We start from the raw sequence: 6,547 nt of genomic DNA, 5'->3' as shown, positions 1-6,547 counted from the left end.
AGGGAGGGAGGGAGGGAGGGAGGGAGGGGAGAAAATGTAAATAACTATAAATACTCAATGTAACAGTCTAAACAAACAATAAAAAAAATTTTTTTAAAAAGGATCCAAGGGGAAATTAGCTACTGAAAAGGAATGAGTTAACAATGCATTCATGCTGCAACAAAGGGCAACTGCTGCAGACAGATGCAGGCTATCTTATTCTTGGCTGTTCAAAAGGATCCAAGGGGAAATTAGCTACTGAAAAGGAATGAGTTAACAATGCATTCATGCTGCAACAAAGGGCAACTGCTGCAGACAGATGCAGGCTATCTTATTCTTGGCTGTTCCATCAGGCCTACTTTGACATGGGGTTTTTCCTCCATCTTAGCTTCCAAGTGGAAGCTCTTTGTTTCTGGGCTTCCTACACGATGACGAACTGTCACTGACCTACTTCCAGCCCCCTGTCCTCAAAATGCTTTTTCCCAAACTTGCTTTCATCTAATATTTTAGGAAAGAACATAATCCAAGGGCATTAGAGTCTCATCTAGAAGGAACAGTGTGCATTTTCTTGCCCTGCCAAGGCCCTGCTCACATTGGCATAGGGATGCCAACCTACAGATGAGTTCTGGAGTTCTCCTGGAATTACAACTGATCATCAGGCTACGTGATATAACATAAGGGAGGCCATGTTGTATCAGGCCAATGGCTGATCCAGTCCAACACTCTGTGCCATGTAGTGGACAAAACCCAGGTGCCATCAGGAGGTCCACCAGTGGAGCCAGAACACCAGAAGCCCTCCCACTGTGCCCCCCCAAGTACCAAGAATACAGAGCATCACTGCCCCTGATGCAGTGTTCCATCTATACCTTGTGTCTAATAGCCACAGGTGGACCACATGTTTATCCAATCCCCTCTTGAAGCCGTCCATGCTTGCAGCCACCACCATTTTCTGTGGCAGTGAATTCCATGTGTTAATCACTCTTTGGGTGAAGAAGTAGTACAGAGATCACTTGCCCCGGGGGACGTGGCTGCTTCAGAGGGTGGGCTCTACGGCATTACATCCCCACTGAGCACTCTAAGCACTCTAGAGCCCAGACACTGCCCACACAAATCAACAAGAATTTCCCAACATGGAGTAGGCAGCCCTGTGCGACTGGCACCGTTTTCCTACCACAAGCCCCCTGGGCCTGCCATTTCCCAGCATTCTTTTTCCTGCCATTCCACTGGAGGGAGGTTTTAAAAACAAAACAAAAAACAAACATCAGTAATTGCTATCATGCCATAACAATCTATTGCCCCTTACTTTTTCAAATGTGAATAGAACTCTTACAGTGTTAGAACACTACAGCATATGCTTGAAGGATCTGCACCCTCCAAAAGGGTGGTGGTGAGTTACCATAACAGCGATGACAACCGCAGAAAACTCCCATGGGCAGAAGCTCAGGCACCAAAATGCATGACTCTCTGCATTTGCAGCAACAACGAATGCAATGCAGAGAATCTTCCTATGTGGAAGTCACCAGGCAGGAGATGATGGCCATTCATTCCATTGGTTTCATTGAAAACACATTTCCAACTGTAACCTCCCCCCACCAACTGGGATGTTTTCTTGGAGACTGCACCCTTCAACCAAGGGAATCTTCCCTCCCAAATGTTTGGTGCATAGGAGAAAACACCCCACATTCCATTTTTTTTTTTTTACAATAGACCTCCCCACCCACTCCTGTATGCATGAGCAGTCTTGCAGGCACCATCCTAGCCAATTAAAGCCCTCGGAGACCCTGAGTGGGATAGAAAGGAGGCATCGAAATGTTTTAAATAGAGAAAATAAAATAGATAAAAATAAAATATTGCAACTGGTTGCCAGCCTTTAAGGTTCCACTGGACTTCTGCTTTGTTTTGCTACCCTAAACTAAAGCAGCTCCACTGGAATTATTAGTGGTTAGAGTCTCAGACTAAGACCTGAGCAACCAAGGTTCAAATCCTCACTCTGCCACAGAAGCTTTGTTGGTGATCTCAGGTCAATCACTCTGTGTGTGTGTGTGTGTGTCCCTCACAGCCTAACCTACCTCACAGGATCGTTATGGGGATAAAATGGAAGAAAGAAAAATAACGTAAGCCATTTAAGATTCCATTTGGGAGAAAAGTGGGCTGTAAATGAATCAAATGCTCCCTGATGCCCCTGTGTTCCAAATTCATACAAAACCTGCAGGTTCATTTTTGTTCCTGACTTTTTTTTTTGCATAGAGTGAATGTGTTCACTTCCATGATTTCTCCATCCTTTAGAAGAAGAGGAGATTGGATTTCTACCCCGCCCTTCACTACCCAAAGGTGTCTCAGAGCAGCTTACAAATGCCTTTCCCTTCCCCTCCCCACAACAGACACCCTGTGAGGTAGGTGGGGCTGAGAGAGCTCTTGACAGAAACTGTTCTTTTTCAAGAACAGCTCTTATCAGAACTATGGCTTGCCCAAGGTCATCCAGCAGGTGCAAGTGGAGGAGTGGGGAATTAAACCTGGTTCTCCCAGATTAGAGTCCGCACACTTAACCACTATATCAAACTGGACTGGCTGTACACTTTGGGTGGGGCTCGAGTTTACCAGGTGACTGGTTGACTGAGATCTCTGGATAAAGGACAGGACTTAAATGTGATGGACTCAGCTAGGAAATACTGAATTATCTTACAGAGCTCTTGGAAGAATTACTGAGACCATGAATGCAAAGCTCTTCGAATACACAGAGTGTGCTACAGGAAATCAAGGGGTATTTTTAATGCCACCTGCTACCAGACAGTTGCCTTGGAAAGATAAGAAGCAGGATGTAAGAAGTAAGAGGATTCTCTCGCTGCTTTAAGCACCTGGTTTTCAGAGGCATACTGTCTCTGTCCATGGTGTCACCAGATATCATGCCTAATAGCCATTGATAGAACCATTCACCATTAATTTGTCTAAGAGTTGTTTGTGGTACTGAATCTATTGCCAATCAGCTTAATTGGATAAGTTACAATAGTATCGGAGAAAGTCTTCCCTCTCACCGTTCATTAGTGTGACTGGTGATAAAGCTGATCAGAAAACTGATTAGTGCTGAGAAAGCATTTTATGTATAGGCTCATGAGAACTTAAGAAGAGCCCTGCTGGATCAGACCAATAGTCCATCTAGTCCAGCAGCCTGTCTCACATAGTGGCCCACCAGTTCCTCTGGACAGCGAACAACAGGGCATAGAGGCTGAGGCCTTCCCCTGATCTTGCCTCCTGGCTCTGGGATTCAGAGGATTAGTGCCTCTGAATGTGGAGGTTCCCCTGAGTCACCATGGCTAGTAGCCATTGATAGACTTATCCTCCATGAATCTACCAAATCCCCTTTTAAGATGTTTATTCCTGTGGCCATCACTACATTCTCTGGCAGCAAATTCCACATTTTAATCACTCGCTGTATAAAGTAGTATTTCCTTTTGTCCGCCCTGAACCTACCGCTCATCACCTTCATTGGATGCCCTTGAGTGCTAGTATTTTGGAAGAGGGAGAAGAATTTCTCTTTGTCAAATCTCTCCACCCCCTGCATAATTTTATAAACCTCTATCATGTCCCCCCCTTAGTTGTCTCTTTTCTAAACTGGAAAGTCCCAAGTTCTTCACCCTTTCCTCATCAGGAAGCTGCTCCAACCCCATCATCATCTTGGTTGCCCTCCTCTGTCCTTTCCCCAGCTCTGCAATGTCCTTTCTGAGATAGGGTGACCAGAACTGCACAGAGTATTCCAAATGAGGCTGCACCATAGATCTACACAGGGACATTACAATAGTGGCTGTTCTATTCTCAGTCCCTCTATGTGCCAAACAGTTCCATATTTGATTACAGATTTTATTAATTTGCCTGGGGTAGATGTTAAGTTGACTAGCCTGTAATTTCCTGGTTCCTCTCTGGATCCCTTTTTAAAAATTGCTGTAACATTTCTTACTCTCCAGTCTTTTGGTGCAGCAGCTGAATTTAGTGATAGGTTACAGATACGGGTTAGTAGATCAACGATCTCACATCTGAGTTCCTTAAGAACTCTTGGGTGTATGCCATCAGGACCTGAAGACATATCGGTTTTTAATTTTCCCAGTACTTCATCTCTGGTCACCTCAGTTTGGCTCAGGTCTTCAGACTCCCTTCCTGAAAAAGGGGCTGTGGCATGGGTACATGCCCCACACATTCCACAGTGAACAGAGAAGCAAAAAAGTCACTGAGCTTCTTTGCCATCGCCCCATCTCCCTTTTGATACTGTCCGTGGGGTTTTGTTGGGTGATAGTGAGATATTGAAAAAAATGGTATTTAGCAGAGATAATATAGCCCAGCAGAGCCTGAGTAAAATAAGTCAGACTGAGAGTCCATGTGTGATTAAAATATAAAGTTTTTACGAAATTCTAGCATGGGGAAGGGTAACTGGGATGAAAATAACAACAGAGCATAATCGGCTACATCCTTATACTACAAAGACAAAACTAGAAGAGAGCAATTATGGCTACTCTTACTTCTTCTTCAGAACAGCAAACAAAGATGGGAAGAGAAGCCATAAAATGGTAATACACCTTGACACCCTAGTCCCAATCAAATCCCTAGACCAGGGAGAAAATTCCCGGGCTTCCTACATCTAAAGAACATTGGTTACATGAGAAACATGTGACTTCTTGTGAGTAACATAAACATTTAACCCCAGATATACTGAGTGTTTTCAACTTGTAATACCCAACAGGTTTTCTTGGCAAAGATACTGGAGTGGGTTGCCATTTCCTTCTCCAGTCGGACTCAACTGTGCGACTGAACAACATCTCCCTTTAGGAATCCCTTTACTCCTTGTTCATCCAAAGGCTCCACTGCTTCTCTGGCTGGTTTCCTGCTCCAGATAGATGTTTTAAAATGTTTGTTGTTTGTCTTGATGCTTTTGGCAACCTGCTCCTCAAAATCTCTTTTTGCATGCCTAATTACTGGTTTACATTTCTTTTGTCAGAGCCTGTAGTCCTTCCTGTTCAATCCATTGGGGCAGACCTTCCACTTTTTAAAAGAAACCTTTACTTTTTAGAGATCAAGAGAGAACAACTTGCGTTGTTCACCACGCAGGCCTTCTTTCAGACTTGGCAGTCCCTTTCCTAACCTGCAGAATGCATTCTATTTGGGTGATAAGTGTGGTTTTAAAGAGCTTCCAAGCATCCTCTAGAGATTTGACTCTTTTGCATTTGACTCTCCTGTCTGTTAATGCTTTGGCATCCTGGGGTGGAACACTGGTATCCCATCGGATTCCGGAAGATAAATCTCTCTCAAAATCAAATCAAAGGCCATTTTACTGTTATTTATTACAAGCACTATGCTAGGCAGTGTATAGAACCCAAATTGCATGTACCATTGTCCTATGATCTAAAGAAGGATTGGACAAATTAACAGCTAATGTCCATTAATGGCTATTAGCTTACATTAGTGACCAGAAACCTTGAAATCAGCAATGCCAGTGAATCCCACATGCTACGGAAGACAGATGTTTCTGTGCTTTGCACATGAACCTCATGCCCTTCCATAGGGCTCCTCAGAGACAACTGTGTGCTCTGATCCAGAAAGCCAATTGTTCTCTTCTAAAACCCTTAAGGGTATGCTGGGACATTGGGGAGATGGAAGAATGGTTTGGGATATGGGGGCAATGGAGGAACGATTAGGGAAGCAGTCTTTTCTCATACACCCCTTTGCATGCCAGTGAAACTGCAGTTGCAACCTTGTGCCTGCTTAAAGGGGTTTAGTGATTTAGGCAAGATTAACACAAGAGAACAAAGGGGTAAAATGGACCACAGCACTACAGATTGATTTTGGAACGGCTCTCGTTGGTCAAAAACTCTTTCCAAAAGGATAACCTGCACAGCATGATAGATTCAGGTCAGAAGCAGCAGAACAATGTTTGGAGTCCACTGGCACCTTTAAGACCAACAGAATTAAATATAGGCTCTCCTGTGCATGCACCCTTCTTGAGATACAGCAAGCTGAGGAATGGGTAGATGTTTTCTCCCCTGTTGTGCTAGGTTTCCACTTGCAGGGTGGTGCATTTGCACACCAAGGAGGATTCCAGATCTCCTACCCATGGGATAAAGTCTATACTGCCTCCCCAGACCACCTCCAGTCAATCAGGGCTTAGGTATCGATGCAGGTGTTTAGGGTCAGGGAAATGAGTGCCTGATGGGTCTCTTTTCTTCTGGTGTGGCCAGGTGTGGAATCTGTGGCATCCACCCGGAAGGCGAGGCTACTGTTCTGAGCCCCTCGACTGCTCCCACCCCACCTCTCTGCTTCCTCTTCTCATCTCTGGGAGCGGCAGCCGAGAAGGTCGGAGGGCCAGACGGGATGCATGCCCCCGCGGATCCACCTCTTTGCATGCATTGCGCACTCCGCCTCTTTGCATGCTTTGCGCGTCCCTTGGCTCAGCGGCCGGCGTGGTCAAGCGAGCGCCGCGCCGGTTGCCGAGGCAGGCTCCAGAAGGGCTGGCGAGCGAGCGAGCGAGCGAGCGGGGGGAGTCCGACCCTCCCGGGAAGGCGGGGGGAGGAGGAAGGGGAGGGGA

General features: G+C 45.6%; 1 protein-coding gene across 1 annotated transcript in view; it reads left to right on the top strand.

Moving 5' to 3' along the window:
• The window catches only part of LOC107113918 (potassium voltage-gated channel subfamily A member 6-like), a 15,583-nt gene that overhangs the window by 7,299 nt on the left and 1,737 nt on the right, over window positions 1-6,547 (top strand). The gene's annotated exons all lie outside the window — the stretch shown is intronic.

The sequence above is a fragment of the Gekko japonicus genome, unplaced genomic scaffold (genome assembly GCF_001447785.1).
Source record: "Gekko japonicus isolate JY-2015 unplaced genomic scaffold, Gekko_japonicus_V1.1 scaffold600, whole genome shotgun sequence".
NCBI lineage: Eukaryota > Metazoa > Chordata > Lepidosauria > Squamata > Gekkonidae > Gekko > Gekko japonicus.
Note: the sequence above shows the minus strand (reverse complement) of the source record. Positions and strands in the feature narration are given on the sequence as shown.